The sequence below is a fragment of the Ursus americanus genome, chromosome 18 (assembly GCF_024610735.1).
Source record: "Ursus americanus isolate L20-20 chromosome 18, mUrsAme1.1.p, whole genome shotgun sequence".
Taxonomy (NCBI): domain Eukaryota; kingdom Metazoa; phylum Chordata; class Mammalia; order Carnivora; family Ursidae; genus Ursus; species Ursus americanus.
Window position 1 is genome coordinate 21736337 of NC_142144.1, and position 22866 is coordinate 21759202.

At 43.2% G+C, this 22866-nt stretch overlaps 1 protein-coding gene and 1 long non-coding RNA gene across 3 annotated transcripts in view; one reads left to right on the top strand and one right to left on the bottom strand.

The window, feature by feature from the left end:
- LOC123803381 (uncharacterized) overlaps positions 1-1939 on the bottom strand; it is a 38177-nt gene extending 36238 nt beyond the window's left edge. The window contains exon 1 of the long non-coding RNA XR_006782867.2: positions 1761-1939. This is a non-coding gene — a long non-coding RNA (uncharacterized LOC123803381). The remainder of the gene's footprint in view (positions 1-1760) is intronic.
- The window catches only part of LPAR1 (lysophosphatidic acid receptor 1), a 125197-nt gene continuing 102562 nt past the window's right edge, over positions 232-22866 (top strand). The window contains exons 1-4 of one of the 2 annotated variants that reach the window (XM_045814785.2): positions 1952-2552; positions 2679-2761; positions 4263-4447; positions 5202-5330. The gene's annotated coding sequence lies outside the window, so the exon portion shown is untranslated. Of the gene's footprint in view, positions 706-1951; positions 2553-2678; positions 2762-4262; positions 4448-5201; positions 5331-22866 lie in introns of those variants that run through there. The other variant, XM_087869485.1, reaches the window with a different exon arrangement.

Consider the following 22866-nt stretch of genomic DNA (forward strand, 5'->3'; position numbering starts at 1 on the left):
CGTCTCCTACGTGCCCTTTCAGGCAAGAGCGCACTCAGCTTTTACTCCTAAACAGCCACTTTGGATGCGTGGCGGCTTTAGCAGCGGAGCGAGAGGCAGAGAATTGCCAAAACTCCGGAAATCCTGGGAAGCCAAGGGTAGGAAGCGGGAGGTGGGTGGGTGGGAGGTGGCGCGGCTGGAAAGCCCCCGATGGACTGGGTGTTGTTATAGGACCTGGGCCATCCTCCGTGCCTGCCACTTTCTCCAGAACGAACCCCAGGCCTTCGTCCGGCGCAGCTCCCGCCCACACCTCCAGGTGTGCATTCCCCGCCCTTAATTACTCTCCTAAAACTGATAGTTTGCACTTGCAAAGTTTCACTGGGAAAGCGGAAGAGACCTAGCTGAGGAGACCTAGGGGAGCACAGTCACACTTGTTTTGGTCTGCAGACCGAGTCAATGGAAAACCCAGAAACAGAACCGTGTGCACCTTTCTAGCAGGAAAGTCGACGCTTGGTCTTTTGCAGCCTCCCGTGAAAGGCTGTGCTGGGAGAAACTTTGTGTCTTCTGCAAAGTTGAGAAACTGAACTCCGAAAGAGGCCATACTTCAGGGGTTTTGCGGGCCCGCGATGTTTTCCAGAGCTTTTCGAGTGGGAAGAGTAGAGCGACAAAATGAGAATGCACCGTGTGGGGGAGCCCACCCAGCCCAGCAAGCTGGCGGGCGCTGAGGTGAGCGCGGGAGGGTGAGCATCCGAGCCGGCGGCCGTAGATCTCCCGCCGCGGGTGGGTCACGCGGGGCTGCGGGGTGGGGTGGGTAAGATAGTGACGGGAGGCTTAGGTGCCCCTCAGCCCCCGCCCTACCTCCGGGGCGGGGGGGGTCTCAATGAATGGGGGAGGGGGCGCGGAGGGGGTGGGGGCTCCCGGGGCTTCACACCAGGTGACGGAACGAGCTAGGGGGGAGGGAGTCGGGGGTACGGGAGTTGCTGACTTGTGCTACGTGGAGCCGGCCGAAAAGAAAGAAGGCGGAGGAAGAAAGGAGGCTGGCGTCCGCGCCGCGGCTTCGGCCCTCCCTCGGCGCCCCCTCCCCCGCCGCCCGGGCCAGCGCGCCAAAGCGCAAGCAGGCGGCCCGAGCGGCGGCTGGCGCTCCCCGGGTTGCGACTCCCCCGTCCGCCGCGGAGTGCTGCCCGGATCTTGGGCGGCCTGGGCCCCGGCGCCGCGGAGCCCTCTCCGGCTTCCCCGGGGGGTGGGCGCACGGGGCGGCCCGGTTCCGGGCGACCGCCAAGGGGGCGGGCGGAGGGCCGGGCGCCGGCCGCAGGGAGCGAGCGCGCTGCGGGAGGCCAGCCCGGGGCCGGCGGCGGGCGCAGGTAAAGGGGCGGGCGCGGCACGGGGCGGGGGACGGCGCCCCCTGGGCGCGGAGCCAGTGGCCGCCGCGTCGCCTGCGCCGCCGCAGGGCGCGCTCGGCTCGCACTGTCCCGGGGCAGACAGGCTTTTGTGGTTGTGCGTGCGAGTGTGCGAGCGAGTGTAAGTGTGTGTGTGCGCGCGCGCGCTCGCCTGTGTCGGCGTTGGGTGGGCGTGCGCGCTTGCGAGCTGGCCTGCAGGAGGCGAGGCTCTCCTGGCCTCCGCCGCCAACCAGTTGACCGAACCCCGGGAGGGAAGTTGCCGCAGCCGCCCGGGCCGCCGGCCCTTCCGTCCCCCGGCCAGGTCAGTGCGCCCCGGGGCCCGCGCTTTGTGCCGCGTCTGCGGCCCGGACCCGCCCAAGTGACACGTAGGTGGCCGCGGGTTACCTGGGTCTGGGTGGGAGCACGAGAAGGCTTGCAGGGGATGGAGGGCTCGAAATTACCCCAAAGCCGGGTCCGGGTGGACGTGGAACGCCAGGATTCCCCGTGCCCAGCAGCGCGGAGCTCCCGCACCACTAGCTTCTCACGGACGACTCCTTAGTCTCTCCCGAGCTGCGGACTTTCAACTTAGTTTCTGTGCAGCCGCCTAACAAACACGCTCAGCAAGTAACTGGGAAATTGAAGGCAAGGGAGGGACCTGGCTTAGAGTTGGTGGTTTTGAAACCGACAGGCTCGTTTGGTTTGTGTAGGACTAGTTTGTTATGAATGGATATAAATTTTATTCTTGTTTTTTCTTTGCTGCCATTTGGCTTTTGATGTGTAAGGGATGACGGCATCCAGGACTTGTTGCTGCCTTCAGTCTGGGGCCTGAGATTGTTGCTCACTGTCGCTACTTCTCTTTCTTTTCTCGTTTGTTGAGATCTGTGCATTTTTCATAAATGTGGGTTTTCAGTGAGTGCTCGCTTGTTAAAGTTTCACGGTTTCGCATTGGAATAGGTGCATATTTGCAAACCTGAATATCGGAAACAGGTAACTGCAGTTATTAGGATAAAATCCTCTGTTCCTTCAGGCTCTAACAGTCCGTGTTTTTCACCTATTTGCATAAGTATTATTTGCCCAGTGTAAGCATAACTCTGAAGTCAGTGGTCTGTGATTCAAAGCCTGCGATTCTGCTTAAAGGGAGACTGCACCGGGAAACCTAAGTTCTCCTAGGAGGTGATTCCCTTGCCAAATAGAAGAGTAAGTTCCAAGGGAAATGGGTGTATACTGGAGTTATGACTGTTTGGACCGAACTAAATTGCATTCTCTCTCTCTCTCTCTCTCTCTCTCACACACACACACACACACACAAACGCACGCATCTAGTTGTTTCTGTCCTTGGTTCTCTAAATCTGGTAGGAGTGAGCAAATTTGCCTCAAATGCAAAATTGTGAATAACGATTAGCATTGTAAGTATGATAAGGCTGTGTTTTACTTGACACCGTTTAATTTGAGGATAAAGAAACTAAGTAACGAGAAAGAGGTAGTGCGTGAGGGAGAAGGCATGGGCAGAATGAAGGGCCTGGTGGGAGGGAAGAGTGGGCTGTCATAATCTGAGCCCCTGTGCTCACCACGTCCCCTAGCGGTGCCACCTTAGCCAGTCAGGTCAGCTTGTCCTTCATCTCACGGTACTCACCTGGAAAATGGATGGATTTAATGATCTTTGCTGTTCTTTCCAGCTCCCCCAAGTAATTAGAAACCGGCCATTGGTTATCCCATGCTAGAACAGTAGGAAGAGTAAAGTGTGAATGGGTTATTCCAGAAGGGAAGTGAGAGGACAAGAGGGCAAAGGTAGAAAAAAAAAACCTGCAGTAGGGGATTCCTGGGGTTGGGGGGGGGGGGACCTTGACCTGGGGGTTGATTTTCCTCTATTTTTCTTAACTCCTCCACAAGGGCATCAATAATACTCCCCCCACTCCCAGTTAATCTTTCATTATTCTACTAGTGAGTGAACATGCTTAGCCTTAAAAGTGATGTGGAGTGAGGGTGATCTCTATCGTGGGACCTGCCCAACTTCCCATTTGCATCAGTGTCTCTTAGGCTCAGCAGCTGCCCCGTGCTGTGGGCACTCAGCAGATCTCAATTTCCCTGTGAATGATGGGGAAAAATACAGAGATGGGTAGGGCAGCCCTTTCAACCAACTTGTGTTTGGAAACTTCTATTTTTGTTTGAAGCTAATATTTACCAAACAGAAATTTTTTTAAAAAATTATACCATAGATTTTTTTTCAAGGCTTTACTGAATGGAACTGTTCTGTTAGACCAACTGGGAAATTCAAAGAAAGTAAAACTCTCACTTGCTAGGTCTTTTTGATACATAATGACATTCAGTCTGAAGTTTGTGATTGTTAGGGCCAAGAACCTTATTTCAGATGCTTAGTAAGGAAAGTTGCAATCTGGGCAGAATACACTGTGTCATTTTCACTGGGAAGCTCCAAGCGTTCAGCAAATAACAAGACTTAAAATTAAGTTTGAGGTCAAGTTTTTAATGTCTGTGCTTAATGTGTGGCTTGTCTTCCTTTAGTTTTTTTGGTACTCATATGCATACACACTTGAGGAACATGATTTATTTTAAAAGTGAAGTGTGATGTAATAAAACTGGGAACATAAGCTCTTGGTTTAAAGTCTCAAAGTTTGCTCTGGCCTTATACTATTTGGTTTCTTGTTTTTACATATCATGTTACCCCCCCCCCCCCATTGCGTTATTACTTAAATACCTCATGGAGAACTATTATGGATGTCTTAGAAAGTTGGGAGAAAAGGAGAAAAATTTAATTGGATAAGCAATTACTGAATTCCTCCTATAGAAACAGATGCAAAGATGCTTAAAAGGAGGCTTTAGAAAGAGCGGCAGTGCAGAGGGAAAACAGGCAGCTAACTTCAATACATAGTAGCTGGATTGCATAACTAGGTGGTGGCTGCAGAATCCAAGAACCCTTGGCACGCTCAGGAATGGAAAATGAACTTCTGACTCTGGGGAAGACTTCACAGAAGGGCCTGGAAGGGTGAAAATGATGCGTCTCTTAAAAGATGAATGGTGGAGAATGAAGATGGAGTTGGAGTCTGGGGTAACGAAGGGTGGAAGGGTAGCAGGCGGTAAATTAGGGGGGACCTTGGATGTTATTTTAAGAAGTTGTGCTACGTGGGGTTGGGAAGGGCTAAATATTAACCCCCCAAATGCAGGAAGACCATGGTGATGCCTGCTGGGGGCATTGTGAGGGGCGAAATGTGTGGCAGGCCTGAGTTTTGATTCTTTTACGTTTCATTTTAACTCATGGCTCGTGAATGTTAGGGCACTGCTGTCGGCTTATCCAGATTATATAAAAATGATAGAATACACGATACGTAGTTTCTTCCTCCACAGTCCTCCCAAACTGATAGTAGTCTTTTGAGAAATTTAATTTAGCAGGAATTAATGATGTTCGTGAGGCCTTTTGAGCATGTGAGTTAAAAAATTACTCTCCAGGCACAGAGCTGACCAAGAAAGCATTTTGTTTTGTTTAGGGAAGGGCCTGCTAGTTAATGCTAATTTAAACATGACTCTAATGGCAACCAACATTCTTGACCCTGTTTATCTTATACATAGTATTTAACCACAGCGGTTGAATATTTGTCGTACAGTAGAGAAAGAATTATTATTAGTTTTGAAATGGGGCTAATGCCCTTGGAAAGGGGAGGAGGAAATGATCCAGAGAGGAGGTGGGGAGAGAGCAATACTTTGGTACAGCCGTGAGGGCTGACCCACCCCCGAAAATCCTTTAAATGTAATTCCAAAAGAGTCGCTTAATGGTGTAGATTTATACTTCTTTAAGAACCTCCCTTCTGATCATCTGCTTTTTTTCCTCCCTAGAACTCTAGAGCTGAGGTGTCTAGTTCATAACCTCTCGGATAGGAAGAATCTCTGTGGGGTCCACCTGAGAGAGAGGCATTCGGCCGCTCTGTCGGTTTCTTCTCGTCCCACGATGCCTGCATGTCACAGGTGGGAGTGGACGGCTTTTCAGCTGTATGTCACAGGTGGAGCTGGTCTGGCTAAGTCTTCTAATTGCCTTGCATCTGGAGAGGCTGGGCTACCGAGGAGCCTTAATAAAAGGAGATTAGATCAGCTGCTTTTTATTATCTTCTGAATACAATTTGAATGAAGGATCCTCCCACCAGTTTTTATCTTTTGCAAGGGAACTTGGGTTTGGCATGTTCAGTTAATTTGCAGGAGCCCAGGGTTAGTATACTGTTTCTTAGAAGGATACTTTTTTTTGTTTCTTTGGTTCTTAGGGAGGGAAGAAAGAGAGGGTGGTGGGGATTGTGATTTTATTTAAATGCCCTGACATTTTTTCCTTCAGGTTGGTATGATTTCAAAGTAGCATAGTTATTACTGACTTACGGAGATGGGGCAAAGAAAATTGTCCTGATAACTTTGATGTTAGCTACTGCCATCTGATCGGTGCTATAGAAACTTTAGCCTTGAAGTGCATGTAAAATTCAAATTTCTTTCAGCATTGAAGGAGGACTGTTGTACTGTGTGCATGGATTTAGGTTATAGTTGTTTTTTTTTTTTTTAATTTTTGTAGTACTGTTTTTGAAAAAGTGCTGGAATAGACAGGGCAGACTCTTTAGTCCGGTGCTAAAGCAAACGTGTGTAAGCCTGAATGAGCTAGATCAGGCTGTGTTTGTTGTATTTAATATGGAGATAAGGGAAAAGAGTTTCAAAACCAGCCTCTTTCTCTGAAAGAGAAAAAGAAAGTTTGACGCACAACACCTGGTCATGGGTCTCTCTGGGCAGGGTGGGGGGTGGGATGTCCCAGGTTGAAACTATTAAAGGGAATTTTGTTCATTATGGCCATCATAGGTGCCTAGACCTCTGAAGGTTTAGGACTCACTACTGTAGGGAGTGCTACTGTGAACCATTTCTTTGTAGCAATTTTCCCTTTATCCATTTTCTTAAATATCAAAACAATGGACTAGATGTGATTTCATGTAAATCTGTCATCCTGGGTTTTCTTTCTCTATGTTTAAGTGGTTCTCCTTGACCAGTCTCTAAGCTGCCTTCATTCTTGAAATTCTGCCCTAACAGAAGGATGGTCCCAGCTCTTTGGAAGGAGAAACAATTCAGGGGCAGAGGAGACAAGTTCTCTTCAACTCTAGCAGCACTGAAGTGACTGCTTGCTGTATTATAAGCACTGTGCTAGATAATCGGTGCTGGGAGTCCGGGCAGGACTGCTGCCCTCCAGGAGGTACAGACATGTTAGCGGATTCGGTGTAACAGGTGATTCGGTGTAGCAGGTGTGATGAGCGAGATGAATGAGAGAAGCGCGTGGCCGTATGGGAGCACCGAGCGGGGACACCTGACCTTCAGGGGCGTGGTGGTGGTGGTCAGGGAAGACTGCTGAAGGGTTGGGATTTGGAAGGACGCTAGGAGATAAATCAAGGAACCTGAAAGAGAAAAAAGAGATCAAGATAGAGGGAATCAAAAGGCTTTGTGTTTCCAGATTTTTTATTATTGGGTAAGTCACTGTTTCTCTTTTTTTACATCTGTAAAATGTGAATAAGACCTGACATTATCTGCTTGCTAATTCTAGTTTTCTTTTACTTGTTCCTTAATTTAATCTTTCATTTGTTCATGTATTTGTACCATAGTCGATAGATATTTGTTGCGCACTACCATATACTGGGAAACAGTAGAAAACAAGATGTGTAAGGTTCCTTTTCAGGGAGTTCTCATTCTGTCATACTGTTTTAATGCAAGTTGCTTCAAATATGGAGCATGCTCGTTGAATTATTCTTCCATTTGAGTCTCAGTTGCTCTGGGTACGTTAGCCTTTCCCTCGTAAACAGGAGGAGACAGAGCCGGGTATTCTCATTGTCATAAACTTGAAATGATTTGCTGAGATTTACCTGTTTGTTTCAAGTGTGGAGACAGATGCAGCTGTGTCTTACCTGTAACCTTGGCTTCCATCTCGGTTTGGATATTTTAATTTTTTTAAAGATTTTATTAGAGATAATGAGCAGTGGGGGAGGGGAGAGGGAGAGGCAGAAGCAGACTTCCCCGCTGAGCAGGGAGCCTAACATGGGCCTTGATCCCAGGACCCAGAGACCATGACCTGAGCCAAAGGCAGACGGTTAACCAACTGAGCCACCCAGATGCCCTCATTTTGGATATTATGTGACCCAACTTGTGTTTGAGTTTCTATATTCAGTTTATGATTTACTAGAGTAATCCAAACCTAGTGTTCACTGGGGGAGTCGGAGTTATTTTGAGGTTACACTATCTCTGTACTTTGCCGTTAGTGCGTTTTACTTCTTTAGATCACTGAGGGAATGAACACAGTAGAAATTGTTCTCATCAGAAGAGTTTATGAAAAGATGTGGATTTTGTAATGATTCAAACAATATAGATTTGTCTAAAGTAAATGTAATAACCTCCCTCCGCCCCTTTAACCTTAAGCATGTGATGTAGCTCCTTTGTCCACAGTTTGTTACGTGGCCTTCCGTCCTCGTACTTCTGCTGCTACACATCTACCAACTTGTTTGTGTGTGTATATATTTGTGTGTGTGCATCCAGGTCAGTCTATACACGCAGGCACCTGTGTGTGTGTGCACACCCTCGCTCCTGCCTCTGTTTGCTCTAGAGTCTGTTCTGAAGGCTGCCACCGTGGCTCAGACGTTTGAAGTCCCAGGAGCACGTGAGGCTCTTCTTGAATCAGTGCAGTATGGTATTACTCAGCGAGGTTTCTATCAGAGAGCGATGACTGTCTGGCTGTCATGAACAGGGAACAAGAAAACTATTTCCAGCTGCGTGACAACCGAGACAACAAGTATCATTGCAGAGAATGTCATTCTCACAAGGACGCTGCTTCATCTGGGTCTCGGGTGGGGGGAGGAGGGGCATTGCAGAGCACGTGTTTGGCTTCTGCGAAGCTTTTATTAGGTGGAAAACAAGGCGTCTGCGGTAGGCCCATCAAGCACTCCAACACAGAAGACAGGTGGAGTTCCTTCTTCCAGGCAGGTTTCCTGGTGCGAGTGTTAAGCGAGGACCCCTCCTCAAAGGCAGCAATCAGACGGGAAGGGTGGAAGGCTCTCGCCAAGGGAGACTCACAGCTGGAACAGAATTGCCTTTTGTGAAGGGGCTGCTTTGCCATCTTGGGCTGTGATTTGTTGGGAGCGGGGTTATTGTCCCATCAAGAAAATGAGGCATTCATTCTGTATTCAGTATTTCATTGTCGTTCCATACAGAACTGCTTGCTGTCCTTGGAGGAGACACAGAGACCTGAAGTTCAAAGGCTAGGGCAGGATAACAGACTTCCAAATTCAGCAGAAACTGGTTCCCTTGTCACTCTGTCTGAGACCCTATCAATTCACTTTCACGTGGCTGAAATCTTGGAGCACTTCCATGGTTAAGTCCTTATGCTTGGCCCAGGACACTAAAATAAAAAATAATAATAATAAAAAACCCACCAAGAAATTATGGTCCCTGCTTTCAAGTAGCTCATAAAGATGGAGAGCCGTGGAAACAAATGCTTAGGATTGGGCAGACGCTGATAAATATTTTAAACTGAGGTTTAAACAAAGTGCCCTCTGAGCATCTGAGGGTGGAGAGAGTAACTGTGCCTTGGAGTAGAGGCAGGATTTGCAGCAGGATACTGGCCTCCGTGCACAGGTTGGCTGAGAAGCTCATTCCACACGGAAGCGTAGAAAGCCCAGGTGCTGCGTGTGAGTGACCGACCGGTTAGGGTTGGTGGCAGAGTGGTGGTATGCTTTGGGTCAGTCTTGGGCCAATAGAAGGGGGCAAAGCCATTGGGGACCAAAAAAAGAAAAGGGCATGTCGATGCCATTAGCAGATGGGACGTGACAGTATAAGAATTCTTCCAGTGAGGCTTGTTGGTGTGAGGCAGAGATTTTCAGCTGGTAGCTGGAATTGGAGTTTGAAGCTTAGCCGAGAGGTCTGAGCTTGGCAGTATTGGGAAATAATTGTTATATGTCAGAGTAAATACCAGTGAAATTTACCGGATAATCTGAAGAGAACTTTTAGAGTGAGAAGACTGGTATATACTCGTTTTTTGAAAATATAAAAAAAATTCCCCCCAGCTTTATTGAGGTATAATTGACAAATAAAATAGTAAGATACTTAAAGTGTGTAATGTGATGATTTGATGTACACGTACATTGTGAAAGGGACCCTCACCGTCACTATACTCAGTGTTTTAACAAGAACAAGATGTACTTTGGTTCTTTAGGCTATTTTTCTTTCTAGCAGGTGATCGAAATAGTCTTACAGGCTATCACACATTCACTGAGCACCCACAGTGGCTTCTCTTGATGAGGTGGTCCTGGGATGATACAGCAGATGGAGTTCCACCTTGATGTTCCTTTGGGGGCATAAAAGCTCCTGAAACAAATCATTCCAGCAAAGGAAAGGACAATTCTGAAACTAATTAGAAGACTAGTGGTGGTTTGGGGTCTGAGAGGAATTGCAAAATATAGTTTTTTTAATTTACTGCATGACGACAGCAGTGAGAGTCCTATTACTGTCATTGCTACAGCAAAAGACAGGCTGAGAAACTCAGCACAACTCTGCAAACCCCACTAGCCTAAAGACCAGCTGTAGAAGCCCCCACAGGTTTGTCATGGGAATTTATAAAATCTGGTCTAGTACATGTAAGCTTCCATTGCCTGATTAAAGTAAAAGTAGGATACAGTATATAACTTTGCTGTTTACTTGGTTTAAAAAAAAAAAACCCACACAAAAACCTTTTCTAATTAACAGAATATTTCTATTTTGTATAATTATATTGGCATGGCTTCCTGCATGTGAGCTAGAACAAAGATAAATTGTTCTTAGTCGTTTTCTCTCTAGGCCAGTATGATTCTTTAAAATTCCACTCTTTTCCATTTGATAGTAAAAACAGTATGTGGTCATTTTAGAATTTGGAAAGTACAGGAGACTCAGTCCTAGTGCTACCCCTTGAGAATAACTTCCTCATTCCATTTTGGGATCATTTCTTAGGGTTTTTCAAATATTTGATCTACCAAATAGTTAGCATTCCGTGTTATGCCCTAAGTATGCATGCTGTTAAAATCTTAAATTTTTAATTTCCAGTGATGACATGGTAGTCACCATGTTTCATATGTATCATGTTTAATTATTTCCCATCTCTGCTTGCTTTTCTCTCTTTTTTTTTTAAAGGGTGTGTGCTTCTCTGCCATCTTTAGGTATTGGTGTTCCCAGAGCTCCAGTCTTCCTCTCAGCAGTCTCCATGGGTGAGCTTATCTCCACAGTGGACTGCGGTTTCCAGGCCTTTGCCTCGGACTGTGGCTTCTGCCTGGAGTTCTCTGTTCCCTGGTATTTCTATGTTTGCTCTCTTTCCATTTTCAGGTCTCAAATGCCACCTTTTTAGTACAGCCTGCCCGAATGACTGCATTTAAAATTGTATGACCTTTCCCATTTATCCGACATACCTGATGGGTTTTTTTTTTTTTCTTTCCTCCACTGTATTTTCTTTTGACTTCTTAAATAAGGGAAAGTGGTTTTTAAAATTTTTCTTAAAGTTCCTGCCATTTTCCCAATGCTTAGTACGGTCCCTTGCACACAGTAGGACTCAGATTTTCTGAGGAAAAGGTCTTTTGAATGGACATTTTTTTAATTAAAAATTAATATACAGAGCACGTTCTAGTCCATAACCTGTGGTCTTGAGTGCTTGGGATTTACAGTCTAGTGAAGGAGGCAGCCTTGAACAAGTAACTGACAGTGTGGTTGGAATGATTGAGAAAAGCCTGGTGTCCTGGAAGAGTGTTGCGGGGAGACCAGCTTTGGGAGGGTGGGAAGAGTTTCTCTAAGAAAGTGGTATTTATACAGAGGTTGGAAAGATGAGTTGAATTAGTTAAGTGAAACTGGGAGGTGAGGATGGAAGAGGAAAAGAGACCTTGATAGAGAAAAGGAAGGGGTGATTTGATTGGGAAAATATTAGGGAAATCAAAAATCTGAGCCTCACTTCAGGAGTTGAAATTAGGTCATTTGTTTTAAGTGATGAAATTGCGTGAGGGTGAAGATTGATCAGCTTTCACATTTTTGATACATAGTACTTAATTTCAACAATTTTGAATTATCAGCAGTATTTTTGCTAATTTTGCCTGTCATTGAGGGAGGAGGAATTTTCAATCTAAAGGCAGCAATGTTTTTAATGGACCTAGCTTAAATTCTGTTTTGTGCTAAGAAAAATGCTGTGAAAGTGTAAAACAATACAGGCAAAGTAAACATTCTTGTTAATACCTGACTCCGTCGGGAGTGCTACTGGTGGTTCAGTGTGACGTGGCTGATTATTGCTATATTGCATACATGTAAACTTTTGCATAAGCTACATTTATCATGGTAACTAAGTGAGGTTTGTACAGTTTCTCTTTCTGTTCAGTTGAGGGTTTTGTGTTGTGACGTTTGAAAAGAGCAGGATTTTCTCTATGTGACAAGTACAGATAGGTTTATTAATTCAGCCACTCTAATAATATTCACATTTTCTTTGCTCTGGTTCTGTGCTGGAGCTGACTAATGGTCCTTTAGTCTCTATCTACAAATGGGCTTTTGTCAATTTCTTTATAGCACTTTCTGTGTGTTAGCATAATATTGAATAAAGATTCCTGTTGGGCCTTTATTATATGTTTATTAATGTAAAATAATCCTCTGTGCATTTGGAACCACGCCCTACTTTTTCCCTGAGATTAATATAGCCAGTCTTCTTTTTTGTCTTTGTCTGAAAAGACTTCACTCATCCTTTCTGATTTTAAACTTTCAGTGTCATTTTATTTAATGTATTTTTGCCTATAAACAACATTTAGTTGGATTTTGTTTTAACATACTTCTTATAGGAAACGCATGGTGTTTACATTTATTGTTATAACCAACATATTTGAACCTAATTCTTACCCTTAAGTTTTCTCTTTGTTATGGAAGGTACCATAGCCTTGAGCAAAAAGTACTGGCTTGCCTTTTTCCACCGATATTTAGCCACGTGGGCTTACATAAATTACATAATGTCTTTAAGCCTACAGATTTCTATTTGTAAAGCAACCACACACACACACACACACACACACACAAATCGTGAATTAATGGTTTAAAAATGTTTGGCACACTATTTTCATTGTTGATAGGTTCAGTCATGTGAAATTGTTGGTAGTTGATTGCTCTTGACCTGTAAAAATGGCAGGTTTTGTATGGTTCAATCTAGTATTATGCTTCTTGCCTTTATTTTCTCTCTGTGTGTATTGTTTGTTTGTACATCCATAGTATTTTGAACTGGCCCAGTCTAGTTTTCAATTTTACAAGTGATTGTCTCTGTTTTTCAAATATATTCCTAAACCGGGGTTTCTCTGGTTCTCAGAGTCAAAGAACTAAATTACTTTGATCCCACTCCTCTGCACAGCAAAGAATTTAGAATGCCTTAATTATTCTTGCCTTCTTTCCCCTTCCCAATTTCCATTATACATTTAATACATAAATTTTGTAAGTTTCACCTCCGAAATTATAAGTATAGACTTCAGATTTTTGTCTTCTATTCTGTAATAAAATCTGCCACTATATTTTTGTATGTGTCTGTTTTGACCATCATTAGCTCTCAGGGCCATTAGGCCCCTTGCTTTAGCTGCCTTGAAAGGTGTCTCCTGTGTAGTTGGGGGATGTCTTCATATTTATCCGGCCAATGGCATCTTCTGCATTCCTGAGTTAGACTCAGGATTTTTCCTACATTCATCAGAGCGTCTGTCTTGTTGAAGTTCAAAAGATGCAGTGTGCATCTTACAGATTTATGTGGTCCAAGAATGTGCTGCATATCCATCTTTCGGAGTGTAGTGGAAATAATGGCTTGATTTTGGCTTTCCCCTCTCTTTCTAGTGCTGTTGCTGATTTTGCCATTTTGTGCGCCTTCTTGAGCATTTTAATGGGAAGCTGGGAGGAGTTGTATTGGGACATCGGGTTTAGTGGCTTTCAACGTTTCTTTGACTATGCCCCAGGGTTAGCAATGGTTATGTATGTGAATAAAACAAGTTTCATGAAGCTTAACTAAAACAGAAAACTATAACACTTTTTGTTCCTCTGTTTTCTATTATGGTCTGTTCATTTTCATTAAAAAGTGCTAGTCATAACTCAGAAATTTTGAAAACAGTGATCGGGTCTGTTGCTGTTCTATGTGGAATTAGGGCCATTCACTATTCAGCATGTCTTCTTATGTACAATACCGGCTCCTGTGCTGGTAGCTGGGAATAGAGCAGCGCATAAAGCAGTCCTTACCACTGGAGGCATGAAGCATGGAGTCTAGTGGGAAGGGGGATATTGACCAAATGATCACTCAAATATATACTTACAAAATACGCTGACTATTAGAAGGGAAAAAGAACAAGGGCTTTCAAAAGAGATTAAATGGGGAACCTTATCTGACTTTGGGGTGAATCAGGATTTCCCTGGGGAAGTGACATTTGATTAGATCTGCAGGATGAGAAGGGGTTAACTCTGCAGGGCTGAGGTGGGCTGTGCACACATGGGACTGTAGAGTCATGGAAGAATTGAGTCATAGACGCGAAATAGAATACTAGAAGTGAATGATGGATAGAAGGCGGGCCTTTTGGTCTGGTGAGTCGGCAATTTTTTGTGATACTTAACGGGCCTTCCTCTTTGTGACTCCCCCCCTCACCCCCAACTTAATAAAGTTCAGGTAGGAATAGAAAGCATATTTTGGGGAGATAGGTGTAGGTGTATGTTGAAGCCGTTTTATGTTAGAGCAATTTTGTGTATGGCTAAGAACAGCTAGTATTTATTGAAGGCTTTCTCTGCGTTAGGGACTGTGTAAAGCTCTGCCTGGATATGTAGATGCAGTTTCAGTTGGGTTAAAAAAAATACTCATATAGGGTTGTTACCAATTTAGTAACTACCCATAATTCAGAAGAAAGTAAAACACTGAAATTAAGTTGTGGTAAGTGAGGACCAGGTGATTAGGTGAGAGTTTCATAGCTTCTTAGTGTTTTTTGTTTTTTGTTTCCAATCATGGAATTGGGAATTATTGCTGTGAGGATTTTTTTTTTCCACTTATTTTGCTACAGTAGGATTTTTAGGGTTCTCCCCTCACCTTTTCTAAGCTGTGCGAAGAGCTTTTTTAAAAAAGAAAATACGTTACACTGGAAATTCATCAAGTAAGTTTGACACTACCTGCGACAGATGGGAGAGGAGGAGTCAAGTGCCAGTTTTGCCGCCACTCTCCTTGGGGCCTTTGATCGTACCCACACTTTCCAGGCCTTCAGGTCCTTAAAATAGAGGGCTTGGTCAGACTGAAAAGGACAAGTACCATATGATTTCACTCAGAAGCAGAATCTAAAAAACAAACGAACAAAAGCAGAATCAGACCTATAAATTCAGAGAACGAACGGGTGGTTGCCAGAGAGAAGGAGGTGGGGGGGGTGGGCAAAGTGAGTGGAGGGGGGAGTGGGAAATACGGGCTTCTAGTTATGGAATGAGTTAAGTCATGGGAATAAAAGGTCAGCACAGGGAATATAGGCAGTGATCCTGGAATAGCGTTGTGTGGTGCCAGATGGTAGCTACCCTTGTGAGCAGAGCAGAACCTGGAGAGAAGTTGAATCACTATGTCGTACACGTGAAACTAATGTAACATTGTCCACTGTACTCAAGGAAAAAATTAAAAATAGAGGACTTGGAATCAGTTTGCACTAATCATTCTCATTATATTCGGTGACTCTATACTTTTTATTTTCAACTTTGCTCTGGTTGTTTAATGTTCGAAGAATTGATGACCCCATGCCATTGAGCTAATGTCGTCTGACAGGCTCAAGCTAAATGCGGGGAGAACTCCAGGTATTTACGTCCTTATGGGTATTTTAAGGTCAGGCTCATCGGACAACAGGGCTGGTGCTTCTCTTGGCCACATGGACGGGTGGGCAAAGATTAGGACTTTCCCGAGCAGATCCTTACGGCTTTACAGTCCTGGGTTGCAGTTTGCCCATACTTGAAATTAAATTTGTTTTTTTAACCTTTGAGAGTCCGTGAAGATGAAAAATCATTATTTTTGGTTTATTTTCTGAGTATTTGCTTTGGAGGAAATGTGCAGTATCTAAGTTACATATAATCCACATTTTATAAAAACCCATTGAGCAATGAGCGATGTTATTTCCAAGAGATTTAAAGGGCTAAGGAATCACATGGAGGACTAATTCAGTTTTAATGACTATTCCAAGTTTAAGAAATATTTGATAAAGATGTGGAACAGAAGAAAAGTACTTGACGACTCCATTTTTCTAACACATGTATTACATCAGTTGATTAAAGTACATTTTTTTGGTAATTTCAGAATTTTAAGTCACAATTTTACTTAGTGCTTTATTTCGCTTGTTCTTATTTTTGAGTAACATATACTTGAGGGGAAAAAAAGACGAGCTGCATGCTTTGTTGAGCTTTATCTAATTCCTCATTCATAATATTTATTCAAGAAGTTCAGGTAGCTGTGCGTATTTTATGTAGTGTATTTTGGTGCTGATTCATCAGCTCATATTCCTTTATTTGCTGTTGAATTATCTTCTCTTTAAGCTGATACTGTATGGAAACCTGGCCAGGACCTCAGGGCTCCTGCTCTGGGACAAGGCAGGGGCAGGTCATGTAGTTGGCGTTTGGGATCCAGGTTGGGCATAAATCCAGGCAGGTAATAGGCACGGGTATTGCTTAAGGCTAGTGCTGGAAATAAGTGAATCAGAAGGGTTTGGAGTCATGGAGTTAGGTTAAGTTCAAGGCCGGCAAAGCCAGAGAGAGGCGCAGAGTGTTCTCATACTGCCTAGTGTTCTCAGGAAAGGCGTTCTTGATAGCTCTAGGAGAGAAGCTGTGTAGACAGAAAGCTAAAGCTCCCGGGCTAGGAACATCACTTGAGCATCTCTGCTTGTTCAAGGGGATGTCAGCCCTCAAGCAGGGCTTTGTCACCGTGACCTTGGGAGATGGAGTCTTGGCAACTCATCAAGCATTTCGCCACCTCGAAGGGGAAGACCACAAATCACAAATTCTTATCTGATTCAGGGATTAGGGACCTTGTAGAATACCTTCTCTAGGAGCAAGAATCAGCTCAGGTTTCATGTCTAAATATATTACTCCTGTAATAGTTACTGTAAAACATACTTAACATTCCATTAATTTTGGGAAAAAAGGTTTAAGCGTGTCCATTGCTGTGATGACAGAGGTTAGTGGACTGTTTGAGGCTAATTCTCATACGGAGAACGCACTGACCTAATCATTTACTTACCAAGGTCCTTTCCTTTTTTGTCGCATTTTGATGGTGGAATAACTCAGCTAATAAAAATTTTTCAGTAATCATATCTTAAAGTATTTAAAACTGTTCAACTCCTTTAAGAAATGTTTTTATATAAAAACACTGATTAGAATATTCCTTAAAACGCTAAAGAATTTTCCGAAACCAGACATTATGAAACCATTGCATTATGGCAATATTTAAATAAACAAACCCACTCATGTTTGCACTTCCCTAATGTAGTATATTTTTCATTTAATCATGTTAATTTTATGGCCTATTTCCACTGTGGTCTATTTTATGGTCTGCTTCTACCTAGAGTTAACAAATGTGTTTTTGTTTCTCCTGACCATTTTCTTTTTTAAAAAAGTTAATTAATTTTTTAAATTCAAATATAATAAACATACAGTGTTATATTAGTTTCAGGTGTACAATATGGGGATTCAACAATTCTCTACATGACTCGGCGTTCATCACAATAAGTGTACTCTTAATCCCCTTCACCTATTTCACCCATCCCCCCACCTACCTCCCCTCCGGTGACCAACAGTTCTCTATATTTAAGAGTCTGTTTTTTTTGGTCTCTTTTTCTTTGTTTTGTTTTTAAATTCCACATACAAGTGAAATCATGTGACTATCTGACTTATTTCACTTAGCATTATACCCACTAGGTCTATCCATGTTTTGCAAATAGCAAGATTTCATTCTTTTTTATGGCTGAGTGATACTCCGTGTGTGTGTACATCACATCTTTATTCATTCATCTATATATGGACACTTGAGCTGCTTCCACATCATAACTATTGCAAATAATGCTGCAATAAACATAGGGATGCATCTATCTTTTTGAATTTGTGTTTTGTTTTCTTTGGGTAAATACTGGATCATAGGGTAGTTCTATTTTTAATTTTTTTGAGGAACGTCATACTGTTTTCCACAGTGGCTGCACCAGTTTGCATTCCCACCAACAGTGCATGAGGGCTCCTTTTTCTCCAGAGCCTTGCCAACACTGTTGTTTCTTGTGTTCTTATTTTTAGCCATTCAGACATGTGTGAGGTGATATTTCATTATACTTTTGATTTGCATGTCCCTGATGATGAGTGATGTTGAGCATCTTTTCATGTGTCTGTTGCCCATCTTTATTCTTTGGGAAAATGTCTGTTCATATCTCCTGCCTATTTTTAAATTGGATTACTTGATTTTTTGGTTTTGAGTTGTATAAGTTCTTTATATAGTTTGGATACTAACCCTTTATCAGATATGTCATTAGTGAATATCTTCTCCCATTCAGTAAGTTGTCTTTTTGTTTGGAGTTGTTTCCTTTGCTGTGCAGAAGCTTTTTTATTTTGATAAAGTCTCAGTAGTTTAATTTTGCTTTGTTTCCCCTGCCTCAGGAGACATAGCTAGAAAAATGTTTCTATGACTGATATTGAAGAGATTACTGCCCATGTTTCCTTCTAGGAACTTTATGGTTTCAGGTCTCACATTTAGGTCTTTATTTTGAGTTTATTTTATTTTATTTTTTTTTAAAGATTTTATTTATTTATTCGACAGAGAGAGACAGCCAGCGAGAGAGGGAACACAAGCAGGGGGAGTGGGAGAGGAAGAAGCAGGCTCATAGCGGAAGAGCCCGAGGTGGGGCTCGATCCCATAACACCGGGATCACGCCCTGAGCCAAAGGCAGACGCTTAACCGCTGTGCCACCCAGGTGCCCCTATTTTGAGTTTATTTTATGTATGCTGTAAGAAAATGGTCCAGTTTCATTCTTCTGCATGTAGCTGTCCAGTTTTCCCAATACCATTTGTTGAAGAGACCATCTTTCCCCCATTGTACATTCTTGCCTCCTTTGTTGTAGATTCATTGACTGTATAAGCATGGGTTTATTTGTGGGCTCTTTTATTCTATAGAACTATGTGTCTATTTTTGTGCCTCTATTGACCATTTTCTATTTACTGTTAGGTGTGGCCATATAGTCTGAATAATTATATTTTTTAATGACCTAATAGTAATTCATTCAGATTAAGTTGTCAAACTGTTGTTTGTTTGACCATTGACCTATTTTTGGATGTTTAGTTTTCTCATTTCTTTGCTATTTTAAAAAACATGGCACCCAAAGGCTTCTTATGTTATTTTCTGAGACTAATGAAGAGTGGGACCACTAATTTGAGAGCAATATCATATGATTTCCAAGTATATTAAAAAAAAGTTTTCTAAAAATCTTTTAAAATTATGCAAGTAATATGTGTTCATTGTCGATATCGAAGAAAAATGTAAAGAAGGTAAAGACTAGCTGCAGTTACCACTAGGAGATAGCGGTTGTCAACTTTTTATGAGATGTCTCCTCCTAATCTCTTGGTACATTTTATAGGGTCAGAATCTTACTGGGTACAATGCATATACTATCCTCTGTCTTAATAGTACGTCCTAATTAGAGGTGACCCTAATTCCAGCAGTAGCTCCACCTCTCACTTCAGTGAGCGCCTTTGTGTGCAAGACTTTTTCTGCATTTCAGACGATTTCTTTCTTTTTTTAACACTTGTTTTTTTAGAGAGAGATCACACATGCACAAAGGGGAGAGGAGCAGAGGAAAAGGGGAAAGAAGCAGATTTCACGCTGAGCGTGGAGCCCCATGCGGGGCTTGATCTCAAGACCCTGAGATCAGACCTGAGCGTAAACCAAGAGTCGGAGGCTTAACCGACTGTGCCACCCAGGGACCCCTCAGATGATTTCTTTAGAGTAGATTCCTAGTTACAGGCTTACTGCCTCAAAAAGTAAGGGTGATTTTTATGACTAGTGATGAGAAATGATTAAATTACTTTCCAAAACAATGATAACACTTCACACGACTAACAGCTGAATTGCAGAAAAATTTAAAGATTGAAATTTGTATAAATGTGGATTTGTAGAACTTGGAAAATGATCAGAGTGACAAGCTTTGATAATAATCAGTCCTGGATGACACTGAGTGGAACTGATCTGACCTCACTAGGGGATATACTTCTCTCCTTTGTGGTGATATTTTCACTCCCCTACAGTTTTATAGTCTAACAGAGAACATTTTCTTGAGGTTTCTCTTGGTCCTGTTCCCTTTGAATGCACAGATTTTAATATGCCATAAAATATTTTGGTTTTAACTGCATTCACCGTATCAACTGATTGTGGAATATTCCTGGTTAATCGGCTTCTACAAAAGAATTGGTTAACTACTAGCAAACGGAACAAATATTCTAAAAACGGATAGCAAATAACTAAAAATTATGTAGTGTTTATACCTGTACTTGTTTACTGTGTTTTTCTGAAACTAGTCCTCATAATGCCTTCTAGATGCCATTGGTATTAAGGACAGAGGCCACTGTTATTTTTCTGGGGAAATTAAACGACCTTCCTTAAGAAGGAGGTAGTTTACCATTTCATCCATAACTGGAAGTAATCACAGGTGATGTAATTCAATTTGACAATAAATGATTGCTTATTAGACTCTGGAGATACAAAATGAGTGAGAAAGGTAGGCCTTGTTTTTAAAAAACTGACAAACTGTAGAGGTGGGAACTAACTGAGAATACTGTGTTAGTTACTTGTGTATTTCCCTCCTGAAGAAAAAAGTTTAATATGCACAGGGAGGAAATGCAGAGAGAAAAAGAGAGTGCGAATTCAAGCAAAGACCAAGATGGAGGGCCCCTTGAGGGGTCCCACCCATGTATTAGGAAAGGACCGCACATTTCACTCTTTTTCCTAGTAGGTGACATGGAGAGGGGACATGATCAGCTGTATGATCTGGACAACCTGTGAGCATCAGGACTAAGGAGAGGATGCAACTCTTCATGGTGCTGGGAGGAGAGAAGATTTTATCTATAGTTCTTGAAACAGATATGTTAGTATAATTAACAATGTCTCCAAGCCCAATGTTTATAATGAATATAACAGTGGGGTTAAAAAAATAGTGTTGCTCAATATGGGTCAAGGGTGTAATGCCAAAGCTTATCTCAGAAAGGCAATTCAATGGAAGTCAAAGCAAGATAGTTCAGACAAGTAGCTCTTTGCTGGTGTGGCTGTGTCCAAGGATAGACCTTCCACATTCCTTGTGGAACAGTGGGCTCGGTACCTTTCAAGATAGTGCCTGGGAATGTTATTTTTCACAAAATATTTTTGGTAAACATTGAGTAACAGTGAGTTCAGCTCAACACTGCATCCTTTCCTTGTAATCAGTGAAGTGTGCTTTAAGCGTCAGTCCCATTGAGGGCAGAGTGAACATGGACCAGACTATGAACCGTAGGTAGTCAGGCTGTGAAAATACCCACAGGCATGGTCTGTAGCTTTTTCCATCTCAAGAAGTAGAAGGAAGAGAAATGAAGGCCCTGACATTATGTGTCTTTGGCTAAATGAACTTGGCTCCTTACGCATTTTATTTAGTTCATGGTTTTAAAAGGTAAGACCGCGAGCAGTCATTATGATTGGTTCTAGTACAAGCATGGTTCCTGTATCATGCACATTTAAGACATGTTTCTGTTAGATACTTCATTGATTTATGATACCTGGTTGGTTCTATGGGTATTTGTGTTAGTGACACCTGCCAAAGTATGGTCGCGGTGTAATGTGAAGTATTGTAGAAGTTTCAGAGGCAGCAAAGAACAGGTAGTAATTAATCTGGGTGGGGAGGAGGTTCATAAAACGTTTCATTGAGAAGTGATTCTGAGGCTGAGACCGGAAGGATGACGTAGGTGTTTGCCAGGCATAGAGTTTGGACAAGGGAGGCTATTCCCCTTGAGCCAAGTGAATGTGTACAGGCAGTTGCAGGGATCAGCATTATGTGTTAGGGAAGTTCTAGGTGGATCCAAAGTGAGGGAGCTTAAGGAGCAAGGGAGGTTATGGCTGAAGCAGGAAGTAGCTGGAAGACCCTGTATGCTCTTCTCCAGGAGGTCTGACTTGAGGGAGTAGGGAACTGTGGGAGGGCTTGAAACAGCATTGGCCTGGTAGATTGCTCTTTCAGGAAGATGGTTCTCCACACAGCCAAGAGAAATGGGAAGTGGAAGCGACTGGAATATCCTAGGGGGGATAATGTGAGCCTGAATTAAGGCAGTGATAGTGAGTTTGGAGGGAAGGAGGCAGAGGTGAAAGATATTTAGGACGATGAGGAGTAATAATGGAATCACCAAACATTCACCAGCATGGAGAAGTCGGAGAGAGTAAGGAGGGCATGGGAAGTGTATGAGTTTGCTAGGGCTGCCATAACAAAATACAGCAGACTGGGTGGCTTAAACAATGGAAACTTTTCTCACAGTTGTGGAGTCTAGAAGTCCCAGGATCAAAGTGTTGGAGGGTTGGTTCTTCTGAGGCCTCTCTTCTTGACTTGCAGACGATCCTCTCCCTGTATCTTCATGTCTTTCCTCTGCGTGTACACGTCCAAATTTCCTTTTCTTGTAAGGACACTTGACATATTGGAATAGGGTGCACCCTGATGACCTCATTTTAACTTAATTACCTCGTTAAGGACCCTATGTCCAAATAAGGGCAGATTTTGAGGTACTAGGGGTCGGGACTTCAACATAATTTATCTTTGGGGACACAGTTCAGCTCGTAACAGGGAAGCTCCTACTGATTCTAGTGTGCATCCAGGGTCGAGAGGCGTCGTCTAGGCTGTGTGTGGTGGGTGCGCCAGAGAAGGTATGTGAAAAAATGTTCCAGATTATTCAGGTGATGGGCAGTAGGGGAGAGCAGGAGGGGAAGGGCAGAACTTAAAGGGGGTACTTGCCTGATGCCTACTGATTTCTCCATGATGGATGTGAAAGTTATGGAGTTTGTTTGAAAGGATTAAAGGCTTAGAAGAAATACCATGAGAAATGGAAGAGAGCAGAGAGAAGTGACAGCATTAACGGCTGCTGTTGTAGGCTCTGCTGAGATTAGAATACATTGATTAGCAGTGACATCTTCATTCTGTCCTTTAGTTTTCTCCACGGGACCCCTGGAGGCTGTGAATGGGAGCAGAACAGGCAGTTTGGAGTGTAATCAGAATTGGGGTGTTAAAGGGCAGAAAGGAGCCTGAGAGGTAGCAGGCTAGTGTGTGGAGAGCTCGGGGGGTGGACCGTGGCATTTGGATTGGACAGGGCTGTTGAGCTGGGGGCATGGAGGGACGGGAAGCTGGGAACTTGACATCCAAGGGCAGATATATTGTATGTGAGTGAGAACAGCTGTGTGGATGTCCAGTTCCAGTTAGAAAGGGGGATTTTGAAGTGTCCCGGG